The sequence below is a fragment of the Carettochelys insculpta genome, chromosome 4, assembly GCF_033958435.1.
Source record: "Carettochelys insculpta isolate YL-2023 chromosome 4, ASM3395843v1, whole genome shotgun sequence".
Classification (NCBI taxonomy): domain Eukaryota; kingdom Metazoa; phylum Chordata; order Testudines; family Carettochelyidae; genus Carettochelys; species Carettochelys insculpta.
The window spans coordinates 73,711,566-73,731,888 of record NC_134140.1 but is presented as its reverse complement, the minus strand read 5'-3'; the positions used below and the strand labels follow the sequence as shown (position 1 = coordinate 73,731,888).

General features: G+C 45.0%; 1 protein-coding gene across 6 annotated transcripts in view; it reads right to left on the bottom strand.

The window, feature by feature from the left end:
- MARCHF1 (membrane associated ring-CH-type finger 1) overlaps positions 1-20,323 on the bottom strand; it is a 553,572-nt gene that overhangs the window by 249,399 nt on the left and 283,850 nt on the right. The window lies entirely within an intron of this gene.

Genomic DNA, 20,323 nt, shown 5'->3' with positions numbered 1-20,323 from the left:
AAGTACCCGCAAAAAAAAAAAAAAAAAAAAAGCATTATTAATTATATGTTCATGCAAATTGTTTCCACAAGACTCACTGAATGACTGTGTATTCCGTACTTTTTGTTGTCTGTAGAAGGCAGAGGGGAGTCCTGAGCTGCAGCATGCAGTCTCTGGATGCACTTTATTTACTGTATACCAGTGATTCCCAAACTTTTTGGCATCACACCCCCCTTTTTGATTTTGAGAAACCCTCACGTGCCCCCCCTTCTTTACCATCATCCAACCCCACTTTTAACAAAGAAATTAATTCATGATTTAAAATTTAAAATAAACCACAAAAACTTGGCATAAAATTTTATTTAAAATTAAAAATAAATACAAATAGTTTTTCTTGCCCCAAAAATTTAATACGGCAGTGGTCTGCAATCTTTTTATAGCCAAGATCACTTTTGAAATGTCAGGGCAAGCCCCAAGACCCCACCCCTTTCTTGCAGCCCCGCCCTCTCCATTCTCCTCCTCTCCATCATTTGCTGTCCCCAGCCCTTACTGACTCTCACCTGGTTGAGACAGGCAGTACAGTTCTGGGGTGGGAATGAGGGATTTGGGTGTGGGAAGGGGTGATGAAAGCTGCAAGCTCTGGAAGGGAATTTGGGTGCAGGAAGGGGTGGAGAAAGGGCTACTGGTTCAGGAAGGGGGCACCAGGCTGGAGAGTGTTGGAGTCAGGTGGAGTGTTGGGGTGTTGAGCAAACCAGAGGTTTGTGGATGTGAAGGTGCAGGAGTTCAGGCTGGGGTGTATGAGGGGCTCAGGGCAGGGGTTGGGACCATGATGGGCTCAGGACACACATTTGCAGTGTGTAGATTGTGCAGTAATGTTGTGGCAGAAGACTGGGGATGTGAGAGGTTCAGGATAGGGAGTTCCAGTGTGATAGGCTCAGGACTGAGGTGTGTGGGTGGGTGGGGTGCAGGGGTGTTATGATGCCGTGGGCAGATGCGGGGTTGGCCCCAACTGGGTCTTGCTGGCCAGGCTTCATTTTTAACTATGTCCAACAAATGTTTCAGCATTGTCTTTATTTATGGAAGGGGTGGGGAACCTGTACTTGTGGGGGTCTGGGTGAGGAGAGGGGACAGCCCAGCTGGTACATGGGGCTCCTGCACCTGCGTGCCAGGTCCGGGGTCTCAGGAAGCGCGTGTGCTGCTTCCCCTCCCCAAAGAACTGGCATGTTTCCTGAAAAGCCAGATCTGTTGCCTGCCAACAACTTCCTTCCACTTGCTGCCTTCCTCTGCAGAGGGCGAAGGAGGCGTGGGAGTCCCAGGTCCACACCTGCTCCAACTGCTCGGGCAGCACACCCTGCTCCTCACTCCCCACAGCAGCTGTGTGCTGCCTGAGCAGTTGGAGCTGGCGCAGACCTGGGACTGCCCCTCCCCACTCAATCCCTGCGCAGGAAGGCAGCAGGCGGAAGGAAGTCATGGGTGGGCACCAGACCTGGCTTTTCAGGAAACTTGCCAGCTGTTTGGGGAGGGCAAGCAGCACGCACACTTCTTGAGATGCTCACTTTGGCATGCAGATGCGGGACTCCCTCCCTGCCGCCACCCCCAGCCACGCTGCAGGAAGCTGTCCTTACGTCCATTTTTACAGGAGGTAACACCAGCATGAGCTCTTTCTTGGGGTGGAGGGATTGATGGGGGTCTGGGCAGCCTTGCGCGCCCCCCCCCAAGAACTTCTTCATGCCCCCCAGTTTGGGAACCTATGCTATATACTATTCAAGCCAGCTCTGAAGATAGAATTATTAATTTTTTTCCATAGGCTTCTCCATAGCATTCATCACGCAGGTAGTCGAATATTTCATTGCACTCCTCTGAGGGAGGACGGATCTGAGGCATGGCGAGATGAAGACCAACAGGGTCCACTAATTTTAGGTGCCCAATTTGAGATGCCCAGGATTTGATTTTTCAGAACATTTACCTTTCCAGTGTTTAAGGTTCTGAAAGCACAACTCACATTGAATTCAGTTGCCATTGTGAATGTTCAACACTTCTGTAAATCAGACCCTGGGGTCTCAAGAAAATTGGGAACAGAGAAGTAGTTACCACTTGTGAAAAGTTTGGTTTAAGTTAATTGCCCCACATCATACAGGAACTCTGTGGCAGAAGCAGGAATAGAATCCAGTTCCCTAATGCAGCCTTATTCATGAGATCATCCTTCGTCCACATGCAATCCCCTGTCTCTTTTATTACACACCTCTCAATTTCTGTAACAAATGAAGTAAGACGCCACAGACCACAGTCCCCTGAGCAGGCCCATTATGTGCACTGAAAGAAGCAGGGATGCTGTTGGAAAAAACAATATGCAATCACGTGTGTATGAATTCTAATACAAGTAATCTTCAGTTCTTAACTTTTGAGAGCTTAACTTTCCAGACTTGCTTTTCTCGCCCTGATGATTATTTTCAACCCCGAGCTCCTTGTTTCCATTGTCATTACTGAGGCGGCTACTGTCCTCCCTGAATTGACTCTGTACGTGGACACCCAACCTCCAGTCACCTGCTGACCCAGATTCCTCTCCTCGCTGTTTCCCAGGTCCTACTTTCTTTGTGTATTTGTTATTTAGTATGTTACATGGGGGGGCGGAAAAACTGTTAATAGAACATGAACACGCAATCTTAAGTCAACTTCCTGGTGTGTACTGAATTACAATACAACTAATTACAGGATCATACACATTGTTTCCCCAAGACTCAATGATGAGCAGATACCTTAAAAAAAGGGGGCAGGTTTCCTTCCTAATTTTCTCATTCATCATCACTGTCCCCTCATATGGTCCTTATTCCAATCTCTATTTCCAGATATTCCTGTCCAGGGCATCTGCAACCTGTGGCTCTTTAAGGACTACTTTGTGGCTCCCGACACTGTAATTACAAAGTTAAAAAAATATTCTCCTCGTTACTTGCAATAAATGGTGCACATCCTACAGTAAACATATGTTGCATTGCAAATCATTGTGCGTGCACTGTTCTTAAAATAGGGATTACAAAAAGTATGGTTTGACATTATTTATTAAGGGTCGTTTTGTATTCACATGCTCTTGAATGACTGAGTCTTGTTTTACCTGTCCTAGTTAGATTAGTCTTCCCTCAAACTTCCTTTCCTCTGGTCCACTGGTTTCCACTCCCAATCAGTCTACTCTCTTACCTCAAATCCTAGTTTCTCTTCCCCCCTTACCACTTGCCTCTCGTTCTAGTCACTCCCAGGTCTCGCTCTTATCCCGTCTCCCCTGCATAACACTGACAGACCTGGGTTGTCAGCAGAAGGAATTAAACTTGCAAACATAGGAGCTACAGCCCTGTGCTCTACCACATGAGCTAAAGGCCAGCTGGCTCTTAGTCAAGGCTGTAGAGAAAAGACTTCACTCTCCCTATTACATGGCCTCAATGTCTCTGGGATTACAACTGGAATCAGGCAGCTTCCTCCTTCACAATGTCTGGGCATAGAGGGAACATATCAAGCACACAGGAGAGAAGATTCCCTGGTCCCAGTTTCACAGCGCAGCACATAATAGCAGGGAACTTTAATTGCAGGCAAAGTCCACCCCTTCAGCCCTAAGCTGGAGCATGGAATCTATGGAGATGTTGGCTGTGATTCTCTAAACTGTTCTACAGTGCTATTTTTAGAAAACTAGCTCCATCAGAGCTAGCACAGGTATGTCTCCCCAAACTGAAATTTCCATCTCCAGTGTAGATACATCACAAGGTGACCTGTGTAAGGCTGGCATTGCCTGGCCTGGAAGATTATACTCCAGGCCAGGAAAAGGCATTTCCTGGTTTCTTTTTGCTGCTCTAGGAGGGTAAGGACAGAATGGAGAGAATCGTTCTCTGGTGTTAAAGATGTCTGCAATTATAAAATTCCTAGGATCCAAAAGAAACAGCAATGCTTGCATACCACAATGATAGTAATAGTAGCTGCTGGTCTATAACCTAACAGCTACACTTATGCTGGTGCTGTTGTGTTTGGTAACGTGCGTGTCCTTTTTCATGGCTCTCTAGGAAGTACAAATTTGTAGACTTGAACACATATGGATCCTGGGGCCTGTACTGAAATTCTTAGTCTTGTCTCCAACTATTCAGCACCTTCACCAGTCACACACAAGCTGTGTCTACACGTGCACAAACCATCGAAATAAGCAGCCCTCTTTCAAAAGAGCAGGAGGAGCATCCACACATGTAACGCCATCTTTCGAAAGGAAATTGAAAAAACGGGATGCAGATGCCGAAATCCAAACCCCAATTCCAGATTAGGAAGATCGGCCCCTTTCGAAATACCTGGGCATCATGGATATGGCCGGACCAGCCCATATAGATGTTGGTGAACCGGCACCTCACGTCCACCAGGGCCTGAAGCACCACCAAATGGTAGCCCTCCCTGTTGACGTACTGGCCAGCGCTGCATGGCGGGGCACGGATGGGGATGTGAGTCCCATCCAAAGTGCCAATGCAATTTGGAAAACCCAGGTCCTGGAAGCCAACGACTGTGTTGTCCAAATCCCCTAGGTGGACAACCCTATGGACCAGCACTGCACTGATGGCTCTGACGACTTGCATGGGAGGGAGGGGGACATGTACTCTAGTGCAGGTGTGGCGGCCGTCTCCCCCTGTCTTGGGCCCATTCTGCCCCTCCCATCCGGACCCTTGCAGCAGTGGGTTCCCCTCTCCTCAGCATCCCACCACCTGCAGGGGACGCATGACCAAGCCCTACCTTACCTCCGTAAGCACAGCACCGATGGTGGCCTTGCCCACCCCGAACTGTTGTCCCACGGAGCGATAGGAGTCCGGGGTGGCCAGCTTCCAGATGGTGATCACGTCCCGTTTCTCCAGGGTGAGGGCTGGCTGCATGCAGGTGTCCTGCTGCCAGAGTGCGGGGGTGAGCCAGTGGCAGATCTCCTCAAAGGTCTGCCTCGACATGCAGAAGTTTTGCAGCCACCTTTCCTCGCCCCACTCCCCCAGCACCAGGTGCTCCCACAAGTCAGTGCTCCTGGGGTGGGTCCAGAGGCATCCCAGCACCCAGGGGGACTGCCCAGCCCCCTGATGAGATTTGGTGCAGCTGCAGCAATGGTGCACAGCACTGCCAGCAGAGTGTCCATAATCAGGGTGTCCTCCTGCAGGAGCTGTCGCCGTGCCTTCATCGTGGGCATAAGTGGGCTTTGCCGGGCTGGGAAAGGCTGGGCAGCACTTGGCTCATGCGGAGTGGAGGGAGGGGCTCTTTAAAGGGAACAGTTGGCTGAGGCCCCGGAAGGGCTTGTCGACCATGGGACCCCGTCCATGGTGCTTCCTGCCTCCCTTCCTTCGAAAGAGGCTTTGAGCCATGTGAAGGTTCTCTTTCGAAAGACCATGGTGGCAGTTCGAAGGAGCAGACTGAAACGCCAATCCACTCGTGGCATTGGATGCTCCTTTTTGATGGCCGCTATTTCGACCGCCGAACATCGATTTTCATCCTTCGAAAGGGTGCTCAGGTGTAGACCAAGCTACAGTGGGAAAGAGAGCAGTATTTTTGCTGGCTCAAACCCATCTTTGGGTTTTCAGTTGGTTTATTCCCCTCTGTTCATTTTGGCACAGGGAAGAGAACATATGGGCCTAAGTAAAATTTTCTATGAGCTTGAATCAGCAAAAAGTTATTTAATGTATATTTCACTATTGTGTTAGGCCTAATTAGAAGAATTTATGTTGTCCAACCTGAGAAACTACTTGAGGAAATCTGTCATCCCAGACATTAAGGCATGTACCCACACACACCAGGACACTTTACTTGTACACAAATGGGAATACAGGTGGTGATTTTATGACAATTTTTACAAGCTGTAACAATCTTATAGACTTCACTACTTCCAGCACATCCTATAAATTATGTCATGCTCCTCCCACAGAAAACAAGAACATCTGCTTCTAGGATTAAGAAATGGTTCAGTGGAGTTTATCAAGAATCTTCTCAGTAGAGGAGGTAAAGTCATTTCATCATTTTTCCCCTCTAACTTCAAAAACTTTCCATTTAGGATTAGGGCATCAGACAATCTCACAGATCAAATTTCAACTTCTATAATTCCAGGGGAAAACCCCAAGTGATCACATGAGCCATCTATAAAAACACAATGAGGATTTATATAAGTTAAAATTATGTAAGTTATATAAGTTAAATAGCTGCTGTATATCGTATACTTTATTGGTCATTACTACCTTTGTCATCAGACCCCATCAGATGAAGTGACTTCCAGAGAGTGAGCCAAAGGAAGTTGCCAACAGTGCCCCCTGAAGATGTGGAAGAACACTGGTGTCAACTGAAAAATGTCATCATTGGAGCTTGTGAAGGAACCATTGGCTACAAGACCAGGAAACATGAGGACTGGTTTTGTGAGAATGATGTAGAAATTGAATGCTTGATTAAGGCAAAAAGGAAAGCCTTTAGGGCCTGGAAAAGTGACAATTATACAATGAAGACAGACACACATACCAAGGCCAAGGCAGAAGTGCAACATAAAACAAGGACTCTGGAAAAACCAGTGGTAGACTGAGTAGGCACAAGAACTCCAGTATCTCTCACACATCAACGATACCAGAGGTTTCTTCAATGCTATCAAAGGTGTTTATGGACCAAGAAACCATGGAATCATTCTTCTGAGATCATAGGATGGTACCCAACTCTTGACAGACAATGAATCCATTGCCTTCTCACTGGAGGAGCACTACAATAAACTCTTGAACCACCCCTCCATTGATCAAATCCCTCAGCAACCACCTAGAGATGATCTTGCAACAATTCCTACCCTGAGTGAGTTCCAAGATGACATCAAAGCAATGAAGCACAACAAGGCAACCAGACTAGATGGAATCCACACTGAAGTCTTTAAAAAAGGTGAGCCAGAGCTCCACAAACAGCTCCACCTCCTGATTCTCAAGATCTGGGATAGGAACCTGATGCCACAAGATTTCAGAGACACTCCAATAGTCTGTCTTTTCAAGAAGGGTGACAAGTCAGACTGTGGAAACTATTGTGGCATCTCCCTCCTGGCAACAGCAGGGAAAAATCTTGGCTCGAATCCTCACAAACTGACTCCTGCCACTCTCACAAGAAATTCTCCCAGAATCCCAAATGTGGCTTCTAACCATTCCAAGGACCAGCAGACATGATTTTCACTGCCTAGCAACTGTAAGAAAAATATCATGAACACAAGGAAGACTTACATATGAGTTTCAGCAACCTGACCAGATAGTGTGAAGACTGTCTACAGAATGAATGGGAAGTGTTTCAATCTCAGGAGACTGAAGGCTAAAAGCAAGACCTCCACAAGCTCCATCTTGGAGCTCCAGCATGTAGATGACAACCTGGTTGTTGCTTTTTCTCGCACAGCCCTTCAGACCATCTTAAGTGCCTTCGCTGAAGCATACAAGAATCTCAGCCTCACACTGAACATCAAAAAGATCAAAGGTACTCCACCAACCTTCACTGATGGGACAATCCCATGCACCTTCTATTGAAGTCAATAGAGAACTGCTGGAAAATGTGGCACACTTCCCATGCCTTGGAAGTCACCTATCCGCTAAAATATCGGAGGGGTAGCCGTGTTAGTCTGGATCTGTAACAGCAACGAAGGGTCCTGTAGCACCTTATAGACTAACAGAAAAGTTTTGACCATGAGCTTTCGTGAGCACAGACTCAGTGAATCTGTGCTCACGAAAGCTCATGGTCAAAACTTTTCTGTTAGTCTATAAGGTGCCACAGGACCCTTCGTTGCTCTTTCCGCTAAAGTTGACATTGATGCAGAAATCCAGCATCATCTGAGCCATGCAAGCTCAGCTTTCGAGAACTGGGGTATATATTCCAAAACAAAGCTCCTTGCATACCATACAGTGATTGTTCCAACACTACTCAAGCTCAAGACGTCATCGTTGGACACAATGGACTACCTACTATATGAATGTGAACCTGGACAACATACAAGCATCATACGAAGGCACTTGAACAATATCATCAATGTTGCCTCAGGAGAATCCTAAATATCTCTTGGGATGGATAGGTGCATGAACACTAGTGTCCTGGAAGAATTGAACATGACCAGCATGAAAGCCATTATCATTCCTCAACAAATTCATTGGACTGGGCACGTGGTCCGGACATCTAATCAGCAGCTCCCAAAACAGATTCTGTTTTCCAAATTGGAGGAAGGACAGATGAGCACTGGGGGCCAGCGGAAGTGACACAAGGACATGCTGAAGGCACACATGAAAAAAGTGCAGCATCGGTGTCAACACTTGGGAGAACCTTGCCCAAGACCATCCCCAGTGGAGAGTGGTAAACCATGAGGGGGTGGTGCAATTTGAGAGGCCCCACCGCAGTGCAGATAAGGAGAGGCAGAGAAGAAAAAAAGCATCAAAAACTGCCTCACACCCCTCCAACAGCTACTAAAACCTGCCTCTTCTGTGATAAGATCTGTGGCTCCAGAATTGGGATGATAAGCCACCAACAGACTCACAAATAGGAGGGTGACATGAAGACTTCCAACTTGTTACCAAGTGACCACCAGAAGAGACTACAGTTAAATTCAATGTGGTTCTAAGAACAATAGACATATTTAACCTTGATGAAAAAATAAAACCTTTAGCTCCCTACAATCACATTTTTAGAGATTTAACTATAATACATCTTTCACATGCACAATATATGTATTTTATGGCACACCAATGAGCTTCATTCCAATGTAAACAATACAAACAACACTTTCTATGTTTTTGTACTTAGTACATGACAAAGGCGGCCTGTCTTCAAACAATAAAATACTTCCAAGAAGAAAACAGTTACGTTTAGTTTTAAATCAGGTGTAAATCAGCATTTTTCTTGTATTACTTGGCACGATTTGGGCCCATGTAACTTTGCACACCTCCCCAATCTTTTTTTTTTAAACATATTTGATCAGATGTTGAAATCTGATTCCACAGATAAGAAGAATCATTTTGGCCTCTGTAATGTAATTCATTAGATCACTGATTCACTGAACATCATTTGAAAAATTAAGGACTTCTAACAAAGTATAAAATTGTGTTTGTATAATTATGATTAAACCACTTCAAAGGAGCTTGTGCCACAGTGGAACAAGATTAAACTTCCAGCATGAATATATTTCTGGGCATCATCTTCTGAAATCTCTCTGCTGCAGCCACAGGATAAAGCAAGCTTCTGTTTTTGCATGGAGCATAAGTAGAGCCTTGTTTTTAAAATTACCTTCACACAATCAGTCCCTCAAAAATAAAATATAAACTAAAAGAAGATACGCTGTTGTATTTCTCATAATCCAAGTTTAAAAACATTGTCTTTGTGATAGCCACGAGAAGAAAAAACTCAGAGGACAATGCTCTACATACAGTCCTCTTGATTTAAACCAGCATTTTTACATGCCCATTTTCTGTTCCTTACATCCACATTTTAGCTGATTTTTAGTAAACGATATGCTCTCATTGCTGGGGAAAACGGCAATTTTGGAACACAGAGAAATATACTGTCTTGTGATATATTTTTCAGCCCCACCAATACAAACTGATCTATAATGCTGAAGATTCTCAGGAGAACGCTCCCTTTTTGAAAAGATATTAGTCTTGAAATGGCTGATTGCATGATTACAAGATGACTGCACTTGAAGGTTTACTTTGTTACTTTTTTGCTGTGGTAGCTAGAGCAAGTTGAGAGGAAAATGTTGACAAAAATTAAATTTTGAGCAGAATTAAAGTGTAATTGCATGAAATGTGTTTGTTTTAGAGACAGTCCTAACAATAATTTCTTTGCTCAAATGACTATTCAACATTGTAAATGGGAGAGCTTTCAGTGCATTCAAGCACAGCTAATTTTAAATCACTGTAAAACTATAGTAAGTTCTGTCTCTTTCAAGGTCTGGCTGCAAGGCCTTTTTTGAAAGAGATGCTAAAACAGGCTAATTTAATGTACAGTTTAGCATGAACTCTCTTATTCAGGAACCATCCTGCCCTCATTGAATGCAGTGGCCCAATGATTTCAATGGTGCAGGGTCAGGTTTTCACTGAGCATCTTCACATTACTCAAAATGGCACAAGGCATGGATCTTGCACTGTGGCATGCCACCCTGGTTTCATTTCTGACATAGTGGTGGTGGCATCAAGTCACAATTTGTGGGCAAACAGCACAATCATTCATCACTTTGATTTTCTGTCTCTTCTCTTAAGAAAAAAAAGCATTATGACACTCCATACTAAGAACGTATTAAAAGACCACGAAAGCTGAAAGATTATATGACCAACAGCTAATACATTCTATACGAAGCCTCTGATTCTCCTCTGAACTGTGACTGAAGTTTCATTGCAGGATTCTATGTGTATTGTTTCAGAATGACTTGCCATGAAACATGTTCCATGTGTATGTGAAAAGATGGCTTTTCTAACTGCCAACTCTGCACATGCAACCACAGCTCCAAAGAGAACTTCAGTTCTTCTCATGCCCCAATATTAGCAATAAAGATCACAAGCCAAATTATGCTCTGTGGTAAAGCCTGGCAACTCAGGGGTATTTGATGGCTTTGGACAGGTGTTACTGCTCAGAGCTTAGTTAAAAAAAGTTAATGATGCACGACAAGGGAATAGAAACCACTTCCCCCTCTCCTGTGTTTTTAGCTCCTGCTGATTTTAAACAGGAGTGAAGTGTATTTTTGTCACTAAAGACAATGGATACAACTCTAAATGCATGCAGAGAGCACATCTGTGCAGTGAGAGGATCCCATTTTGAGTCACTTCAGAGTACCATCACTCTTCTCTCTTGCACACATGAATTATAATACAGTCTTTAATTACATCCTCACATATTATATTGAAAGAAACATGCATCATTCAATTTGCAGATTTGACAGCACATAAGGGAACAGACAAGGGGTCCCGCTGATTCTGCAAAATCATCTGTGTAATTACATAAACGCAAATACTTGAAGTCAATGATCCTACATATGTTTAACGCTATGCACTTAGTAGAATCAGGAACTAAGTGTGACAATACTCAAAGATTATATGGCAAAAGTGTGTGTCATAATTCATATTCTCAAAGAAGCCTGTAAGATGTAGATATTAACATTTAAACCAGGTGTCTCTAGGGGATGATTGAGCACAGGACTGTATTTTATTTGTCAAAGAATAAGCCAATCCCTATGACGGCCACTCTACCATAGATAACTGCTTTGTCCAGTCACATGAACAAATAAATATTATTTCCTCCAGCGGGGAAAAAATATGCAACCTTTGCCAATCTGAAATCAGCTTTGATTCTATTCACAGAAGTCATCTCAGAGAAAAATCAGGTCTAGCTACTCTAACACTAATTGCCCTTGAGAACTTTTCATGTCTACAGAATAGCCAAGGATGGGACAGCAAGGATGACCAACTCCATATCCATTACAAAAAAGGTGTTAATTCAGGTTATTTATTTGTCCCTTTCCTTTTCAAATTTTTATACTAATAAGTTGAGGACTTCAGAAGGTGTGTACTATCACTGAATCATAGGTCTGTTTCTCTCCCCAAAGGCAATAAAATTGTATCCATCCAGCTTTTTGCAGATGACATGGCTTTGTTGTCCCAAAATCCCTTGGGCTTGAATAAAATTTTAAAATGACTTTAGCTCTTATTGCTGGAAGTACTGTGTGACCATAAACTATCAGAAAACCAAAGTAACTGTCTTTGGTCACAGACCCAGGCTGCCAAAATGGATGACTGGTAAATATGTTGAACAGGATATGTTTTTTTTTCCTCTATTTAGATGATTTGTTTTACATATAATTATCCAGGAAATAAAACACATCAATAATGAGAAAGCCTGAAACTCTGTGCAAGAAGTTCTTCATTCTACTTGGGTCCATGAGTGCAAATTAATCGTTCCAGCTCTAGAGTTGCCAAAAAGTCTGGGCATAGTGGGGAAATTTGTGGCTGAAAAAATCTTAGTGAGTTGAGATTGTGCACAACAATTTTTTAAAGTGAATATTTGGCCTTCCAAGTTACATCCCAACTCAGGGCATAGATAAGAGAATGTTACATTTTGACCAAAGCCCAGTGTAATTCCCATATAAGTCCACAGCACATTCCAATGTAATATCTGGAAGAATAACTCAACCACAGTCACAACCTAAATTTCCCCTGGCTTTTGTATTCCCTTCATTCTTTTGAGCCATTTGGATATTAATTTAGGACTGCAGACAAATGTATGAACACCAGAATTAAACTTGCCGCAAAAGATATGCGCCAAAAAAAGGACATGGTAATTGTTCATAATAAGAAATTCTCTTTGGCTTTCTTACTTAAAGAATATCCAAAGTTATGAGAAATATCTGGATATTTTGAAGCAGCACTTTAAGGAGAGCCTTGTAGATCACCATTCCCAAATTATACCACCTATAAGGAGGTGTATTAGTGCAAAAAATATACTTGACCAGTTTGAAGACTTACCACATTCTGGTTCACCTGGCAGTCCTGTTTCCAGAGCTTCTGATTGACTGTTCTGTCAACAAAAGGCTGGGCAATCTGGCCCTCTCTGTCGACAGAGTGAGCCCCTGGTAGGTGTGGACGTGTTCTATAGACAGACGTTCTGTTGGCAAAACTCTAGTGACAGTGACTTCTGTAGACACAAATTTGTAATGTAGACCCAGCTTAAGTTTGTATTTATTCTGGGGATATGCACACATCTTCATATGTGCGTAGAAGGTAGTTTCAGGCAGCTCCCATGTCTTATGGTGACAGGTAAATGGTAAAATGAAAAGTTAAGCAGGGATTCCTATGGTAAACATTTAACAGCACAAAATATTTTGGAGTTCCCCCAGCACATTTTTACATTTCAGAGCTGCAAGAATTATATATCATTGAGACAGTCATAATAATGACAGGCTATTAAACTTAGCAAAAACAGTAGTAGCGAAAATTTAGTGATAATAGTAAAATGTCACCACAGTGATTGCCACAGTCTTATTTGTATAAATGTATTGCTAGAAATAAATGGCCTTTTTTCCTGAAGTAATTATCCTAAAGGTCTCCTGTAAATTAGAACAGCTTTTTGGATATTTTTGCATTAAAAAGGTTGATCTCAAAATTTGTAGAGAATTTATTTTCAAATGACTGTTAAAGGCACCTCAGACATAATCTAAACTGCTGATTTTTCAAAGCCACTATAGCTATGTCTACACTACATCATGTTTTCAAAAGATGAACTTTTGGAAGATATCCCTGGAAAAGCGCCTTTCAAAAGAGCGTGTCCACACACAAATAAAGCAGCTCATTCTTTTGAGCTGCTTTTTGGAAACACTGCATCCACACACAAGCAGAGGACCATTCTTCTGATCCGCTCTTTCAAAAGAGAGCATCTACACAGCCAGAGGCACTTTTTCCAAAAAGCGGAGCAGGAGACGCCACAGATGGGGTTGCATAACAGGCAACCCCTTCCAGGGCCCACAGCCAGCTGCCCCTCCCAAGCACCCACACCCTGTACACGCTGAGCTTCCCCAAGGCACAGCAGAACCATTCACCAGAATGATGAACCTGCCACAGCAGCTCCTCTGTTAGCTGGCCATCATCGAGGCTGTGGTTGCCCAACTGGCCACAGTCATCATGGCCATCCTAGACCTCCTCCTGGATGAGCATTCCCCCACTGTCAGGGTTACGGAGCCCCTGAACCCAGTACCACACCAGCCCTCCACCCCACAAGCGCCCCAGCCCCTGTGGAGCCACCCCAGCAGCTCTGATCAGTGGGAGTGCCTGGAGCTGGGGAACTGGGATGATGCACGATGGTACCTGAACTTCTGCATGAGCAGACCAACATTCCAGGAGCTCTGCCACAGGCTCACCCCCACCCTGAGGCATCGGGACACCCACATAAGGCCCACCCTCCCCCTGGATAAGAGGATAGCAATGGCTATCTGGAAACTGATCACCCCGGATAGCTACCCATCTGTGGGGCACCAATTCAGGGTGGGCAAGGCCACTATTGGGGCTGTACGCCTAGAGGTAAGACGTGCCTGTGTCAGGCACCCACCACATGGAGGGGCCTCCCAGGAATCAGAGACCTCAGGCTGTTGGGGTGAAGGGGGATAGAGGGCCCAGCACAGCCTGGCATGCCCTCATGGGAGCACCCACTCTTCATCTCATGCAGATCATGAAGGTCATCAATGCAACGCTGCTCCGGAGGGTTGTCTGTGTAGCACACCTGGATTCAGCCATCAGGGGCTCAGGTTTCTGAACTGTTTTGGTGCCCTGGATGGGATGCATATACCCATCCACATCCTGGAACACAGCACTGGGACCTATGTCAACTGCAAGGGCTACAATTTGGTAGTGCTGGTGAACCTGAGAGGGCACTTCCAGGACATATATGTGGGCTAGACACATGATGTCCATGTGTTCTGGAATTCCAGCCTCTGACACCATATGGAAGCCGGAATATATGGCCCCCTGTGGGAGCTCCTGGTTGGAGACCTCACTATACTGCCCTGCATGGAGGTGAACACCACATACCCTCTATGCAGTTGCAGCTGCTGTGTCCTCCACAATATTCTTGAGGGCAAGGGTGAGGTGTTCCCCACTGGGTGGGTGGCCGAGTCCAGCCCCAGCTACAAGCAGCTGGCCCTAACCCCAAGCCACCAGGCCTACTGAGAGGGCTCCTCATTTGGGTGATGCTCCAGGAGAGCTTCATGAATGGGTTCCAGTGACCCCCACTCACAGGCACCCCACAAAGGGCCCCCCTGCACATATATCCCTCACCCTCCTGCTGCCATGACCCCCCGGCACACATCTACACACCCCACGAAGTCCCCACAAAGAGCACGCAACACGGGGTGGAGCAAAAATATAACTTTTAACTAATACTACGAATCATGTTGTGTGTCCAACCAGCAAACAAAACACTATTTACAGTGGGAAGCAGGGCAAACTATCTACATTGGGGGAAGGGTGGGGGGCGTCAACAAGGAGGGAGGAGGGGCACCTCAATCTTGGGGGTGCCACTACTCTGGGGTGGATGGCCAAGAGCCCTGTTGGCCCCAGGATCCCCTCTCACCTCTGGTATGGGGTCCATGGTGGGGCTGGGAAGGGACAGGCAGTAGGTAGGACTGTGGGGGGCAGTGGGAGTGGGCTCAGGAGGCTGGCAAGAGTGGGGGTGGGAGCAGGGGGTTCTGGAGGAAAGCAGTGGGCTAGGAGCCCTGTGTGCTCCTGCAGGACCGCCATGATGACACTCAGGAGGCCCATCAGGGTGTCCTAAGAGGCCCTCTGCCATGCACAGTTGACCTCGTCCATGCAGAGGCACCTCTCCACAACCTCTGGCTGGCGATGGAAGGCATCATCCTCCATGGGCCATCAGTGCACCCTCCTGCTCTGGGCCCCTTGTGGTGCTCTGGGGGGTGGTGACTCATTCCCCTCCTCTGCCTGGCTGTCCGGGACAACGGAGTGTGCAGGGCTCTCTCCCAGCCCTCCTGCAGCATGGCTATGGAAAAGGAGATGGAAAATTCCCCATTCCCCTGCAGACCCCAACCCCCATCCAGCATTGGGCAGCCATGGGGTGTTATACATGCTGCAGAAATCCCTGCCAATGTGGGGTAGTCCCTGGGCGTGATCTGGCCCTGCCCACTCCCTCTCTGCACATGCAACTCTTGGCACTGTGCACATGAACGGGTGCTTAGTGTCGACATGGGCCATGGCAGGGCTGTGTGTGGCGTGGGTCTGCTGGGCATCTGGATGGCCAAATGATGATTGCGGTGCTCCAGCTCTGTGATCTGGGATGTGTGCCCCACGACGTACTTACCAGAGGGTCCCTCGCCAAGGTCCGGTGACATTTAGCTGTCCATTGCCTGGCTCACAGACCCGGACAGCAGGTCTATAATGAGGTCCCCCTCCTCAATGAAGGCCTTGGTGGCCTGCTCTGGGTGCATGGGGCAATCATCAGGTCCTGGTTCCTGCTCCTCCTTGGTGTGCGGCTTGTTTGCCAAGATGTCCAGGATGGTGGCTGAGTGGGGGCTGTCCCTGGGCCCCAGAAGGCTGCAGAGCTCCCAGGAGTAGGGGCAGGATGCAAGTTCTGCCCCAGAGCAGCCAGCAGAGTCCCAGGCCCGGGCATACCCTTGTCACAACTCCTTGACCTTGCTACTCACTTGGTCAGGGTTGCAGGCAGGGTGTCCCCAGATGGCGAGCTGGGTGAAGATGGCTGCATTGCAATGCTTGGTGCCCATCTCTCTCAGGACCTCATCCTACCAGTTTCATTCCCTCAATATATTTGTGATGAATTGCAATATATTTGCAATAAATTGCATTATCTCCAGGTTAAATGATGGAGACTTGTATTTATCTGTGCAAAACTATTTGATGGATGTATAAGCAAACTAGGAACTAAGCAATAATTGTCCAGTAGCAAACAGCTAAGATAGTATTAAATGTGTTCCTATACTACATTATATTTCATAGGTGTTGAGAAAGAAAATGGCTCTAAGGAACCAGTGAAGTTGATGGGAGCTGGATTGGCCCTCCATAAGCTTAATATTCCAGAGATGGTTTTAAGAGTCCCTTGCTATGATCTCTCTTCTTGGTCACTGGAACTCCTGATGGAGTAATTGTGTGAAGGTGGTTTTTGACTCTTAGAATAGAAAAAGTTGAAACAGAACAGCTGTTTAGACACTTCAATATTTCCCGTTTGTCACAGAAGATTGTTTCACTTGCCTGAAGCTCACAACAGGATCCAAAGCATAACACAGGGCATGAGAGTATCCTGAAAATTTTTGCGTTCACACTGGAAACATCAATTTTGAAGGTTCACATGCTTCAAATAGCTGCTTGTTGACCTGTCTGAACAAGCAGCCAAAGATTTTCAGAAGTGTACCTGGAAGTTAGCCATTTATCTGAACCTACTTGAGAGAGAGTCAGTAAAATGGAGCTGGAAATATCACAAAACAGCCTTTTCTTCTTAATTTTCAGTAGTTCTTGGTCAGGCTGCAAGTACTATATGATAATCCATCGCTTGAGTATTTTGGCCTTCAATCATTAAAGCAGACCATCAATTGAAAAAAAAAAAGTTAACAAATGTTAATCAGATTTTTCCAAATCACAGCATAATATTTAATTTGAGTTTTATACAGTGGTTGTGGTCCATTTTTATTTTAAATAAGAAATAGAAGCCTAAAAAATACTCCACAAGTCAAACAGCTCAGGTGTCTGACCAACAACGTCTGAACAATCTTGGGTGTGTCAGACTAGAGAAAAATTGCTCAATCTTGGAATTTACATTCAGATGAAAACAAATGAAAACTGCCACTGAGCATTTGTAAAGTGAATCTCTCATAGTTCACATCTTTTCAACAACATTTGACTGACTACAGTCTATTGAGCACTGTGCTGAGAGAACACAAATCAGCCTTCATTTAGTCTTTACATACATAGCTATTAAAATCTCTGCTTCAAGTGAATGATTGATAGCTGAGCTGTGGAATTACTGGAAGTTGGTTCATATCATCTTGCCTTCCATTGTGTGCTTTTCACTAATAATATTTATACAGTGACATCATGCAAGGATTCTTGAAAACCAGCAAGGGCATGCACCCACTATAGTACTTGTTTCTGCATCCCTTAACTCAGTGGAAATCTCCAGCAGCCTTCCTTTCACTGAACAAATACCATGCTTCAATTTCTTAGGACACATTAGCAGACTTTCTAGCTATCACCCCACTCCTCCCAAAATAATAACCTGTCTCTCTCTTTCCTTCAGGATTGCTTTTGTCCAGCCACTCATCTGTATATCAGATGCAAAACAAAAAACTAAACCAATGGGAAATTATAACTGCTCATAAAAACCTATGCACAGAAAGAGTGGAAATAGAAGGATACCTATACTTGCAGCTACAGCAAATATCATCTCCTCAGGGTATTGTGTAGGCAAAGGCGATGCCTGGTGTCTTCATATCTCAAAGGGCTTAAAGCTACTTCGATTGGGAGATGCTATTAAAATGAGTATTATATAAGTATACTAACAGGGATGTAGAGTTGCTTAACCACCTATGATAATTACATCCAATCTACTTTCTCTGAAACATGTTACTAGGGACCATTTAGAATGAAATCTAATAGAGTTTTGATTTTTTGTTGTTTCATTTTGTTTTTTTCAGATCATAGATTCTCACTCATTTCTTCCCCACTTAGATACTGCAGAATGCATTTCAAAAATAGCTTGCTCCATTGCAACACAAACACAGAACTCTTGCCAATACTTAACCCCTTGTTTACGATGCTTACTGTGCTGTACGTTTTTGTTTAAAAATGCTTGAAAATAGGAATACAATTAGTATCTATTGTACTGGCCTTCGATGAATTCTTTCACTTGGACTGTTCTTTAGTAAAGTAATTTGTGTCTGTTACAATCAAACCAGAACTGAAATCCAAACATTCACCGACACCAAATCAAGCACCCACTTTTGGGAGGGTGGTGCTCAGGGGGCAAGAGGCAGCAGCTGTGGGTACTGGAACACCACTTGTAGCACTGTAAAGACTAACAAAATGACTTATTCAGTGATGAGCTTTCATACCAAGTGTTAATGTGTCGAATCTGAATATGAATTCCAACTCACTCACTCTCTCTCTAATCTGTTTTTAAATTCTCTTTGTTCCAGGACACAAATTCTCAGGTCTTTAACAGAATGGCCCACTCCATTGAAGTGGTCACTGACTGGCGTATGTGTATTGAGCTTCTTGAGGTCTGCTCTGTGTCCAACTATTCTTTGGCAAAGGTTTTGCCCAGTCTGTCCAATGTACATAGTGGCAGGGCATTGCTGGCACATAATGGCACATATGATGTCGAGCGCTGCAGGAAATTGTGCCTTTGACCTGGTATGTAAAGTCATGGCATCCCCAGAATAAATATGTGGACAAAGTTGGCAGCAGGCTTTGTTGCAAGGAAAAGTTCCAGGATTCATATTGCTGTGGTGTAGGCTGTGATTGCTGGTGACAATCTCTCTCAGGTTAGGAGGTTGTCTATAGGAAAGGACAGGCCCGTCACCTAGAGCCTTCTGGAGTGTAGCATCCTGATCCAGAATAGGTTGTAGATTTTTAATGATGCATTGCAGGGATTTGAGTTGGGGGCTATAGGTGATGACAAGTGGTGTTCTGTTGTTGATCCTCTTAGGCCTATCTTGAAGTAGCTGGTTTCTGGGTAGTCATCTGGTCCTGTCAATTTGTTTTTACTTCTCCTAGTAGGTAATTCAGTTTTATAACTGCTTGGGAGATGGCTTTGTAGTTTTTGGTCTCCGTCACTAGGATCAGAGCAGATGTGATTGTATCTCAGAGCTTGACTGCAAATGACGGATCGTGTGGTGCGAGTTGGATGGAAGCTGGAGGCATGTAGGTAAGTGAACACTTCAACTGAGTGGGCCATTCTGTTAAAGATCTGAGAATCTATGTCCCAGAGCATAAAGAATTTAAGAACAGATCAGAGCGAGAAATTTGTGAGTTGGAGTTCATATTCAATAGCTGGTATTAACAGAGACATCAATTACCTCACACATTACAGGGACTGCTTCCCTTCCTTTGATGCTTGTAATTATCTCAGACAGGTCAATTAATATCCCCCCACCCCCTCACCCACTTCCTTCAATCCTATTTGATTTGTCAGTTTGTGATGCAATTTTTGTTTTTGGTCCTCTGTACTTACCAATGTCAGTCTGTACTGGAAATTAGATTGATCTGATGAAGTGGATCTGTCCCACAAAAGTGCATCAGTGAATAAATCATTGTGTTAGACTTTAAAGTGCTACATTTCTGCTGCTCTGTTTTGTTGGAGTACAGACTAACACGGCTACCTCTCTGTTACTGTGAGATGCCACTTGCTCTTCTTCCCATTCACCTGATGATCAGGGACTGAGGGTAAAGTACACTGATTACATGAAGTACTCCTATGCTCCCTCCCCTCACTGGACACAAATGAATGGACTACACACAAACTGTACTTTCCCTTTACTCCCTGTTAGTCAGTGGAACACGAAAAGAGCTAGCAAGGCTTGCTACACATGGCTGCTGCACCCCTCTGCTCTCCTGAAATGGTGCCCCTTCCTCTAAATATTGACTTTTCCCAGGTCTGCTGACATGGGCCAGGAGACAATGGGGTTAGTTGCCCTGGGCCTGGCAATTTAAAAGGATCCAGGGCCCCTAGACCTTTAAATTGCCAATGGAGCAATGGGCAGTGTAGTCCTAGGGGTGCTGAGGGGGTTGTGGGGAGGCGACACTAACTCCCAGGCTCATGCTTTCCACCCGAGGCCTCGCCCCTTCCAGGAGCCACCACCACCACC